Genomic DNA, 12,738 nt, shown 5'->3' on the forward strand with positions numbered 1-12,738 from the left:
CTCATCACACCCAAGGGCTCCCACCTGCTAATGCCATCACCTTGGGGACTAGGATTTCGGCATATGAATTGCGGGGGTCGGGGGTGAGGTCGGGACACAAACATTCAGAACTTAGCAGCCTTGAACCACACAAGTTCCCCTTGCCCTGGGGAACCAAAAGCTGTTTGATCAACGTGGCATCTCATGGAGAGGTCAGCCCTGGATTTAAATGGTTTTATTTGATTTGGTTCTTTTAATGTTGAATCTGTGTCTCTACCATCTAGCATTTCAAAATTATTTAAAATTGCTTATGCCTTTACAGATTGCCTTTTTTCCCCATTTACTGTTTTTGGGAACAGTTGCATTGAGACAGAATTCACATACCCTACAAGTTGCTCATTTAGATTGTACAATTTGTAGCTTTCGATATATTCACAGAGTTGTGCAACCGCCACCACAATCAGAATGTTACCATCACCCCCAGAAGAAACCCAGCCGGCAGCAACTCCACGTTTACTCCTCAGGACAAATGTTTCCGGCTCCAGCCACCACTTCCACTGTCCATGGACTTGTCCATTCTGGTCATTTCATATAAACGGCATTATGCAACCATATGACCTTTGTGCTTTGTGTCCTTTCACGTAGCAGAATGTTTTCAAGGTTCATCAGCGTTGTAGCACGCATCAGAACCTCGTTCCTTTTTATTGCTGAATAAGGCTTCATTGAGCGGATATACTGCATTTTGTTTATCTGTTCATCAGTTGATGGACTTTTGGGTTGTTTCCACTTTTCGACCATTGTGAAGAGTGCGGCTGTGAATATTCAAGTACAAATGTTTTTATTGTGGTAAAATAGACATAAAAGTTACCCCTTTAACCACTTTTTAATTGTCATAGAATAGTTAATTAATCGTATAAAATGCTTACATTGATAAAACTGTATTTGTTTTAGTTCCACTTCTTTTTTAAAGTTTTGGTAATTATCTTAAAAATTATGATAAAATATACCTAAAGATAAAATTTGCCATTTTAATAATTCTTGAAGTGTACAGTTCAGGAACATTAAGTATATTCACATTGTCATGCAACCGTCACCACCACCGTTGCCAGAACTTTTTTTATCTCCCCCAACTGAGACTCCACCCATTAAACAATTACTCCCCATTCTTCCCTCCCCCCAGCCCCCGGCAACCACCATTCTACTTTCTGTCTCTATGAACTTGCCTCTTAGTGCCTCACAAAAGTAGAACTATACAAAATTCACCCTTTTGCATCGGACATTTTGTTTAGCACAATGTCTTCGAGTTTCACTCATGTAGCGTGTTTCAGAATTTCATTCCTTTTTAAGGTTGAACAATATTCCATTGTCTGTGCATGCCACATTTTGCTTATCCATTTGTTACGGACAAGTTTTCATGTGGACCTATGTTTTCATTTCTCTTGAGAATACACGTGGGAGAGGAATTTCGGGGTGTTATGCTAACTCTATATTTAACCGCTTAAGGAACTGCTAGACTATTTTCCAAAGTGTCTGCACCATTTTATATTCCCATTAATGGAGTATGTGGGCTCCAATTTCTCCACATCTGTGCCAGCACTGGTTATTATCTGTTTTTTGATGATAGTCAGACTAGTGGATATTCTGTTTCTTTTTCTTTTTACTTTTTTTTTTTTAATGGCATTCTGTTTACTTTTGTAAGCATTTGGGATAAATAGAAAGGCACAAATGAGAAAATAAAAGCCACCCATAAGCCTGCCATCCTGCCCAAGGTACCCACTTTTAATTTTTTTGGTCTTAATTTTTTTCATTGCTAGTATAATTTATATAATTATACTGTATGTATTCCTTTTGCAATCTTTTTTTTATTTAACTTACCAATAAATGGTATTTTTTCCTATGTCCATAAGGATTATTCTCCAATGCTTCTACAACGTAATTAATTCAGCAAAGTGTCATTTTTAGTTGTGTCCCGTCCTGTTTGGGGAGAATCTCCCAATGTATATACTTTGATAGGAAGCAAAGTAGAAGCTGAAAGGTGGCCAGAGGCTTTGTCCTGCCCATTCTCTGTGTTCTCCAAACCACCAGCTCCATCACCATCACCCCCGCCATCACCCCCTCCGCCATCACCTGCAACACCACCATCATTACCACTACCACCGTCACCGCCATCAGCACCACCACCGCCATGATTTTCTACACCGCCACCTCCACTACCACCATTGACACCAGCTCCACTCTCATCTCCTTCGCTACCACCGTGACCACTGCCATAATCACCCCCACCTCCGTCACCACCATGATCCCTTTGTAAGGCCATATATCTGGAAGAGACTTAACGGAAGGATTGGAGTAACTAAATGACTGATGAGAATTAATGTTGGTCGTGTCTCAGTGCAGCTCAGAGAAGCTGCCAGTGCACCCCAGGCACCTGAGAGGGGCCGAAGGAATTCCAGGAGGAACATCCCTTCTCTGCAGGCTTACTGGTGCGTCCTCAGCTAATGAACCTAGAAAACTGGTCCGACTTCACGCAATGGCATGAACACACTCTGACAACACGTGGGAACTTGCTTCCCAGGGTGTAGTCCAGTGGGGTGAGCTATAAGCTGTGCTAGACTCCGCAAAGGCTCAGTTACATTCTTACCCTGGGAGCTTCCCTCTTTGGCTTCAGTTTGGAAGTTTCTAATAAATCACGCACGCAGTCACCTTCATGAGAAACTCCAGGAGAGACGTTTTTCTGGTCTTAGGACTTAGAAGAGTCATCCTGCTTTGAAGCCACGAGCTTGCCTTTATCTCATAGACATTGTGAATCGTGTAGCCAATCAGATTCCTTTCCGCTCAGGCTGCTAGGACGCCTGGAGCAGGATACAAGACTCTCCTAGCAAGCGCTGAGTTCTTTAAGCTGTGAATTGCTGAGCCCCATTCTGGCTCTGCGTTGTTTCCATCTTGTTTTTGCCTTGGTTTTCATTTCTCTTCGGCCCGTGCACTGTCTTAAACCCTTTCTGGAATAAGACGGAGGTGAGATGAGTAGATGTGTATTGTGCAACTTCCCCTTACATGTAAGTTGGAGAGTCTGGGCTGCATGCAGTCTGGGAGACGTCTGGATACTGTACAGTGAAGCCAAGGCTGTCTGAATGGATACGTGATTCTAATCTAATTGCTTATCTCTGGATTTATAGCAGTGGAAGCCTCCATTTATTCAACACATATATACTGAGTACCTGCTGCATGCTAAGCTCTCTTCTCAGTGCTGGGGAAACAGCAATGAGCCAAAGTGAAAAATCTCTGCCCTCATTGACCTTGCATTCCAGTGGTGTGATGGGAAATTTCCTGAGAATGGAATTCCACCTCTATTAATAGCTGGGTGTTTGGGGGAGAAGTCACTTAACCTTTCTGGCCACAGTTTTCTCATCAGAAAATTGGGGCTAGCGTCTAACTCATGGTACTATATTGAGAGTAAATAACATAATATATGTCCGTGTCATAAAACGGGACCCACACGATGGGAAGCAATGTATCGCGGTCCTTAAGAGCATGGCCTCTGGTGTTTGATTCCTGTGTGTGTAGCCTTGCTTAACAAGTCGCTTAACCTCTCTGTGCCTCAATGGCCTTAATTTGCAACATTAGGATAATAATGGCAACTCTCTCTTGGGTTGTGAGGACTGAAATGGTCACTAAATGGGAAGACTAGCACATAGTAAGCACCCAATACAAGGTAACTGTCCTCCATTCCATTGAATAGTTAATCCTGCATTTCCTGTTTCTCGGTCTTTCCATCCTCAAGAAAGACAGTAAGGATTTCCCTAATCATCCAATCAGGGCTGTCTACAGGGTGAGAAAAACCTGATAATTAAGTCACATTTCAAGTACCAGCTGTGAAGAAGAGGCTTGGGGTGGGCGTGGGATGGGGCGGGTTGGAGGGTGGGCAGACCTGCCCACCTCGAGAAGCTTCTGTGCAGAGTAGCAATCTGTTCAGATCATTCTTATTACCAAAGACGCCAAAGATCTGTCACTAATTTTTCTGCTCCGCTCTATTTGCATACCGGAAATGTCGTTTGGAAGATCTGCTGCTCCTGGGTAGACTGTGTGACCCAGGGAGGCACTTCAGATGCTGGTTTAACATGCATCTCTGAGCATGTTGCTACACACCCTGTCTTAAGGGAGAAAGCATTCATATAGAATAAAAAAAAGTTTTTTCTTGTTTTCTCTAAGGCATTTTTTGAAAGTTAGGATGGATGTTTTTGAAGAGGAAAGAGTGCTGAAGAGCAGTTAGTGAGCCCAAGCGTCTTCACCAGAGGCTGGAACGAGAAACGTTAGGTCATCCCCTGTGTCTCCTTATGTGACCAGAACGCAACTCATACTCACCTGCGCCCCCTCCTGTTCCAGCCTGGGTATTTCACCCCCTCGCTAGTCACTCACGAATTCAGAAGCCCTCTTACTTCCCAGTCTCTGACTACACGTCCATATGTGTACACCCCACCTATGCCAGAATAGATTGAAGGTGACTTAAGAAAATATTTACAATGTAACAAAATAAAAAAGAAGAAGACAAAGAGGAAGAAGAAGGAAAAACATTGGCCAGAGAGAGAACTGCAAGGATCATCAAATGCAAACACTCCATGCAAGCTTATAATCCTTAAGAAAATATCTAAGCTCTGTGGCATCTTCTCCTCTTACGAACAGTTTGGGGAGAGGTCACTGGCCCCAGACCTGCTTTCCTCAGAATGCCTTCAGACCTGCCCTCCTGTCTGTCTCCGAGCGGTGCTCATCAGTAAAGGTAATAAAAAGGACCCTCCTGTCTGGGTTGGGGTCTCTACGCACTCAGATCGGGCTTGTGTTGAGAGGCGCTCAATATAAGTGTGTGCGTGTGGATGGAAAGGCAGCTTTGGAAAGGAAGAAAGCAGATCCACAGAAGCCTTCACTGAGGCTCCACTAATACTCTCTTTTAAGGGTCCCCTGAAAGCCTCTTTTATGAAAGTTACATCTTCTTTTACTTCTCCTCAACGCCTCTCAAGCTGAAAGGTAAACAAGCTGGAGAAAGGGTACAGCTCAGTGGTAGAGCTTGTGCTTAGCATGCACAAGGTCCTGGGTTCAGTCCCCAGTACCTCCACTGAAAAACCAAATAAATAAACCTAATTATCTACCCCCTGCCAAAAAAAGAGAAGGGGACACCAATGTTACCATGGCATCTCTTTCCTCCTGGTGCCTCTCATGGCACCTGACCCACAGCAGTCACTCCGATCCCAGAGGAAGGAACGAAGGGCTGCTCAGTAGCTCCTCAGGGGCCACACACCTGATGTGCGAGACGGTAGCAGGGCCAAGGTGTGACCCCCGAACAGCCCTGAGTGCAGGACCGGGTTGGCCAAGGTTTGGGAGTGCACAGGAGGAAGGCGTTAGCCACCGGGGACCACAGAAGCATCTCCGAGGATGAGCAGGTTCTTGCCAGAAGGGAGGGAGGGGCCCTTAATTCGGACAGAAGAGTAACATTAGAGGGGGATGTGTGACCTGTTTGGGGACCATGGAGAAGGTCAACTGTGGCCAGAGAAGAGAGAAAGTATTAAACTTGTTGTATCTGGTCTAGTGTGACTTTTAGAGACGACACCGCTTTCTGGGTTTTTTTTTTTTTTTTGACTTTGTAAAAATGCATTTTATTTATTTATTTATTTTAATTGAAATATAGTGGATTTACAATGTTGTGTTAGTTTCTGGTGTACAGCACAGTGATTCAGTTATACACATATATATTCTTTTTCATGGTAGATTATTACAAGATATTGAATGTAGTTCCCTGTGCTGGATTTTTTTCTGCTTTGCTCAAGACCTGGAATAGAGTCGTAGCAAATTTTGAATATGTGTGCCAGTTCTCTGCTGCCACTCCAGAAGTGGCCACCAGATGGCGCTTGTCTCCCCTTCTAAAGTCTGGCCCAATAGCCACCACCTGTGCCCCGGGTACCTGGAGCCTGCTTGTGGTTGCCTGCAGGCTGGCGGTTTGAGTTCCTTTGGGTCCCTCCAACCTTGCACGAGAGAAGCCTGCTCTCCGTCGGACAATCCAGTGCTTCCCTGAGAGAGGACAGAGTCACAGAGAACGGGGAGTCCTGGGCCAGGGAGGAAGGGGCAATCCTGGACATAGGGGCAGCCCAGACAGGGTTGGTCTAAGCAAGGACAGGAAAGCTGACCCTGCAATGAGTCCTCTGTGTCCGGGGTCCGGGAGGGGCCAGGGCACAGCCTTCCCTTGGGATGCTGGGCGCCTCATGTCATTATCTACTGATAATGATGGGCACCTCTGATAAGGAATGGAGGCTGACGGCATACCCTTCCTGCCGCTGGCAGGCTTGCCTCTCTCTTCCGCCAGTTCCTAGGTGTGCTCTCCAGAACCAGCACCCCATGACCTTGCAGGGGTCACACGCTTCAGGGCTGGGGCAGTGATGCAAGTGGGTGAAGCTGCGGGTAACCGTCTGCTGAGAACACAGGCTCCTCTCGAAGGCATGCCCACACTGTGCTGGCTTAACAACGCATGTCTGCAAGCTACTTACATGTGAGATGTCTGGCACAAGATAAAGCCCGACCTCCCCAGCATGGCTCTGGGGACCCATCCCAAGCTTTTTCCCCAAGCCTTTTCCATCTGCATCCCACGCGTGTAGGCTCTAGCCAGACAGAACATGGCAAGCTCCCCTACAACCACTGTCCAGGCACGTGCCCTTTGTCCAGAAGGCCCTTTCTCCCTCTCCTCACCTTATTCAAGGTCCAGCTAGCGTGTGCCCTCTCCTCCGTTGGCTTGTGGGTCCCTCAGAGCCTGAGAAAAGACCACATATTCTTAACTCCAAGGAGCCACTTCACTTTGGGTTCTGGGAGAATGGCGCCTCCGGGTGTCCTGCAAGTTGTGCAACGTCCCCGCCAGGCACGGAGCAGGCACTCCATATGACGAGTTACTGGGGTCACGCTCTCTGTGGACACCTCCACGACCGGCCGCCAGAGGGCGCTTGTCCGCCCCGCGGGGTCTCCGCGTTCACCTGCGGGTGAGGACCAGGGTCCAGGTTTACGCGTGTGCCTGTGGCTTGGATCGCAGGCTGCTCTTTGCTCCGCACGGCCCTGCAGCCTTGAGCCCAGTAGAGGCCCGCCTTGGGGTGCATTCCACTCCAGCCCCACTGCTGATCCTGAACACCCTCAGGTGCAATTCCTTCCCACATGAACGATGATGACTCAAGAAATTGCTACTTGAGTCATCAAACCCTCTCATGATGCTTGAGCTGTTAAATAACAGCCCTGCGCGTCTCGCTGGCTTAGACCTGCCCTGGGTCTGCCTGTGGCGTTCAGGCTTGGGGAGGCTGTGGACTAGGCCTGGCGTCTGGGCGGTCCAGGCAGACAGCCCACCCCAGACCATTACCGAGAGGTCCAGGAAAGACCCCCTCAGCACCCTGAGCCTGTGGGCAGAAGAGGGGACGCAGCTGTGGGAGGGCTCTCAGCAGCCCAGCACCCCCGGGGGGTGGGTGCTGGACGCAGGAGATGGAACAGCCTTGGCTAAAGGGCTCTCCACCTATTTCGTGTCTATAGTCTGTAAGGCTTCCAGAATTTCTAGAAAGAAGGGGCTGGGGGGAGCAATCCATTTGCAAGAGGGTGGTCTGCAGCGTGGGGATGAGGGAGGCACCTACGGATTTGCTTTGTGTCCAAGAAGGACACTGCTTTTGCAGTTTAATTTTAAAAAGCAACATTTTCTAGAGGTGTCTTTATTACATGTACGTGTTTATTTACGAGTTCGATAAAGATTATAGTGGGGCAAACGCCTCCTGGTACAAATTGGGTCCTGAGTGACAGGTGTGTTGGTGAGCAGTGCTGGCTGCAAGCAAATTCAGATGGATTTTAGCATCATTAGGCCACCCGGGGAGGGAATGGTGGGGTGTGTGTGTGTGTGTGTGTGTGTGTGTGTGTGTGTATGGAGTCTAAAGACCAATGGGGGAGAGATGATGTGGGCTGACCCCAAAGGAAGAGAGTAGGGAGGAAGTGGAGGGACCTTCTGTTTCTCGAAAACAGCTTACTCAGCTTCCACCGGTAGTGTTTTGATACTGTTCTGTACATTTCTCGCTAAATTTATTCCTAAGCATACTTTGTTCTGGATTACTGTTCCTTAACACATGACGCCAAAATTAGTGGCTTAAACAGCTCTTTTGCTGTATCACGTATTCTGTGGGTCAGGGAAATCTCCTTGTTGTGGTGAAATGTATGCAGCGTAGGGTTTACCATTTTAACCACTTTTAAGTGTACAGTCGAGTGACAGTAAATACATTCAAAGTATTTTGTAACCATCACCACTCTCTATACCTAAAACTTCTCCATCATCCCCAACAAAACTCTGTACCCATTAAGAACAACCCCACCTCTCCCTCCCCCTAGCCCTTCCTCCAGCTCCCCCCCCACCCTGTAGTCTCCACTCTACTTTCCCTTTCTGTGAATTTGCCTATTCTAGGGAGCTCATGTAAGTGCAATATATGATTTGTCCTGTCTGGCTTATTTCACTGAGCATAATGTTTTCAAAGTCCATCCAGGCTGAAGCATATATCAAAAATTCATTCCTTTTTATGGCTGAATAATATTCTGAAATATGTACGTACCATATTTTATTTATCTGTTCATCTGTTGGTGGACACTAGGGTTGTGCCCACCTTTTGGCCATTGTGAATAATGCTGCTGTGATTATGAGCGTGCAAACATCTGTTCAGTTCTTCTGGGTATGTACCTAGCAGTGGCATTGCTGGGTCATATGGTGGTTCTATGTTTAACTTTTTGAGAAATCCCCCAACTGTTTTCCATAGTGGCTGCACCATTTTGCATTCTGGGGGTCAGAACTTTGATCAAGTGCTTTGTGACATCAACTGAGGTCACTTTGTGGTGCTCCACTAGTGAATGGGGTGGTCTAGAAGTTCCAGGGTGGTGTCATCACATATCTGACCCCTTGGTGGGGATGCTGGAAGACTGGGCTCAACTGGGGCTGTGGGGGACCATGGGATGGAATGCTAAGAGTGTTCTCTCCAACCTGGTGGCCTCAGGGCATTGGACATCTTGCCTGGCATGTGGATGGGAGCAGGCATCCCAGGGGACCAGACATGACCTTTTCTGGTCTAGCCTCAGAAATCAGCTGAATTCTATTGGTTCAAAGCAAGTCACAAGGCCAGTCTGAATTCCTGGGTCAGGGACCTGGACTCTATCTCTTATGGGGGAGTGGCCAGGACACACTGCAGAAGAGCATGGGGAATGGGGTTTACCGTTGCTGAGAATTTAAAAAAACAGACTGCCAGAATTTATTGAAAATATAATCTGCTATGTTTTTTAGTTTTTTTTTTTTACTTTAAGATTGGTATTTTTAAATTATGTATTCTAGCTGAATATTGCTACAATTGATTTATGTTTATTTTGTGATCTAAAAAACCTAATTAACCTCTGTCCATGATTCTAGCATTTATTTGCTGAATCTTAATTTGGAGAATTATGTTATTGTAATAATGACACTTTCCTCTTTTCCTTTCCAGTAGTAATGCCTCTCATTTCTTTTTCTTGCCCTGTGGTCATAGTGATGGCTTCCAGAACAATGTGAAGACTCAGTGGGGCTAATTCACAGCCTCAGCTCTCTCCTGATTTTAAATGGAATTACTCTAATGTTTCACCATTAAATAGTATGTTGGCTGGTAGTATGAACCAGATATTTTTAGTTCTATCAAGAAAGAACTCATCTACTATTAGTTTACCAAGAACTTTAAAAAAAATCAGATATAACTGTTGAAATAAAAACACCTCCAAAACCTTTGGGCTCATATCAAGATAAACATAGATATTTTTTCCTTTTACCAATTAATGTGCTGAATTATGACAATCTATTTCCTGATATTGAAATATCCTTGTATTCTTATAATAAACTTTAGTTAGCAGCATTGTAGTAGTATTATTTAAATACTTTGATATTTTAGATATTTTAATCCTGATTAATTTTGCTACTTTTTCATTTAGAATTTTGCAGCAATATCCATGGTAGATTTTGCTTGCAGGATCATTTTGGCTCTGTGAAATGTTTTGGTGGGCATATGTCTTTTTCTGGCTACTGAAACAAATTTTGAGGTAATAAAGTTACTGCTTTCTTGCAGCTTTGAAAGAAATCATCTGTGAAACCATCTGGGCCTGGCACCCTTCTAAGTGGTAACAACACGTGTGTGTGTGTGCGCGCGATGTTATTCAGTGCATAAAAGTTTATGAATGTTTTTAAGAGAGCGGCAATATTACATAACACTCTTTAGCTGTTGACTGTTTTCTGGCTTGAATTTTATGTTGTTCTTAACACCCTGACCTTTCTGAAAACCTTTGCTAATATGCCTTTCCTGAAAAAATTATGACTGAAAATGGTTTTGACCCAATCTGAGAGTCTTTTTAAAAGATTTAAAAAAAAAATTTATATTGACTGATGGTAAAAAAAAAAATCTCTCTAGTCTCCATTCTGTCATCTTGAATTACGCTTTATTTTTTTAAAATGCTTTCTTCTTTAGTTGTTTATCATCTTTTCTTCAATGAGTTGCATTCCCTTTGGTTTTTGTATTACGTAGAATTGGGTTCATGTAACAGCTGCATATGACAGAAAAGCCCCCTAAACCCAATGACTGAAATACCATGGAGGCTTTTTCCCCTCCCTCCAAAGAAGACAGGAAGTAGGCAACCCAAACCTGAGGTAGTGGCTTGGAGGTCCCAAGCTCATCCTGAGGTTTTGCCCAGATTTCTGCTCCATCAGTCAGCTTATTGTTCATCTCCTGGCCCTGGGTAGGGGTGGGACCCCAACTTCTGCGCTGGGTGTTCCTTGCTGCTGGCCAGGCTTGGCATGGCATAGACTGGTGCCCAGTTCCAGGCAGTCAATGCCTGGTGGAAGCCAGGTACTTCTGGGGATGAAATGGGCAACCAACCCGAGGTGCTGTGATGGTTCATTTCTTGTATCCACTTGACTAGACTATAGTGCCCAGTTATTTGGTCAAATGCAGTCTAGATGTTGCTGTGGAGGTATTTTGTGGATGTGATTAACATTTATAATCAGCTGACTTGAAATACAGGAGATTATCTGCTCTAATATGGGTGGGCCTCGCTCAATCAATTGAAGGCCTGAGGAGCAAAAGTTGAGGCTTCCTGGAGAGGAAGGAATTGTGCTTTAAGACTGTAACATGAAAGAAATGCTTGAGTTTCCAGTCTGCTGACCTGCTGTATGGATTTTGGATTTGCCAGCCCCCATAATCATGTGAACCAATTCCTTAAAAGTCTCTCTCTTTATATATATGCACACACACATGCACACATTTATATATATATGTGTATGTACGTACACAGGCGATGTGTGTGTGTGTGTCTCTCTGTCTGTATTTAATCTCAGGGCCTTTGTCCCAGCCCTGGTTTTTGTCAGGGACACTGGGAATAGAGCTGGGATGACAGAGAAGTTAGATTTTCTCTGCCAGCTCACAGCTGTCTACCCCAGGTTTGGACTCAGCATAGCCCTTCTAGTCCCGAGGGGTTAAAAGGTTGGAATGGGACCTTTAAACTCCAGCTCAGCACATGACTGTTGTGGACACTGATGGGTTTTCATGCTTAATATCCATGTACCCTGTACTTATTAATATTCCCCGATTTTCATTCAGAAATGTACTCCTTCTCCACGTGATGTCCCTGTGATTCCAGTGAAGCTGATCCATCCCCTCATTCCAGGGGTAGCATATGAGCTAGTTTGAAACCAGGCTCTGTCTTCACTTATCCCAGCCAGGGTGACTGGGTCAGGGATGGACCCTTGACCCAACTCAGACTGTTGAAAGTTAGGTCTAGGGCTTTTGCTGGAACTGGTTAAAGAGAAGTTCCCTCTTCTCTGCTGTCCTTACCCCTGGGAGGAAGGTCGTCTTTGTGCTCCAGCAGCTGTATTGTCACTGTGAGGGGGGAGGGTCAGCCTGAGAATGCGGAAGTTTGAGGTGAGAGGTGGAAAGAGAAGCCAAGTCCCTGAGACATCATTTGACTGTATCTTCACATCAGCCCACCTGAAACAAAACCTACTCCCTGGATTTCTCATTTATATGAGTAAATAAATCCTTTTTGCCTAAGCCAGGCTGGATGGCATTTTTTTTTTTTTAAGCAAAACCCAAAGAACCCCCGTGATATGATTATACACTGTACTGATTTTTTTTCCCCTAACAACAAGCCATCTCAAATAACCTGGCATCTGAGTAGCAGGAAACAAAATGAGGGACAGCCTTGCAGGAGATAATATTTGGACAAAAAAGGTTGAGTCAAAGAATAGGTTCTTTTTAGCCACAGATGCCTCAGATGAAGGTCTCGGGAGCTGCAATGATACAAGAGTGAGAAGTTTCCTGGGCAGAATGGCTTTTGCAGAGAACAGGATTTCTCCACAATGTGGAACAAAGCCTCTGCTATGATTGAGGTGCTTGATAACCTGCATTCATGGGGCCAGCGACTTGTATCTTCTAACCCTCCTAGTCTTGCTGATTTCTAGCGAACATCGATTTAACATTACAGAGATAGAAATGAGTGCTATAGAAATTGAGAGTAAATGCTGAAAAACTCCGGGGTTGAGCCAACAGGCCTGTGTCTCAGTGTTAAGGGCTCAGTCTTTCGAATTTCACTGGGGAGGTAAAAAATAAGATTAATGCCCTTTCAGTTTCAAATCAGAATACAGAATTCCGTGATCCCATATTTTGTCATTAATCTAGGTTACCTGTTCATCTTACCTGTAAGAGAATG

General features: G+C 45.1%; 1 long non-coding RNA gene across 1 annotated transcript; it reads right to left on the bottom strand.

The window, feature by feature from the left end:
- Nucleotides 1-213: 213 nt before the first annotated feature.
- LOC140690130 (uncharacterized) lies at nucleotides 214-6,834 on the bottom strand. The gene is made up of 4 exons (XR_012065314.1): nucleotides 6,709-6,834; nucleotides 5,930-6,036; nucleotides 2,621-2,978; nucleotides 214-791 (listed from the first exon to the last, which is right to left on the bottom strand). It is a non-coding gene; the product is annotated as an uncharacterized lncRNA (long non-coding RNA).
- Between the last annotated feature and the right edge of the window lie 5,904 nt (nucleotides 6,835-12,738).

This window comes from Vicugna pacos, chromosome 28 (genome assembly GCF_048564905.1).
Source record: "Vicugna pacos chromosome 28, VicPac4, whole genome shotgun sequence".
Classification (NCBI taxonomy): Eukaryota; Metazoa; Chordata; class Mammalia; order Artiodactyla; family Camelidae; genus Vicugna; species Vicugna pacos.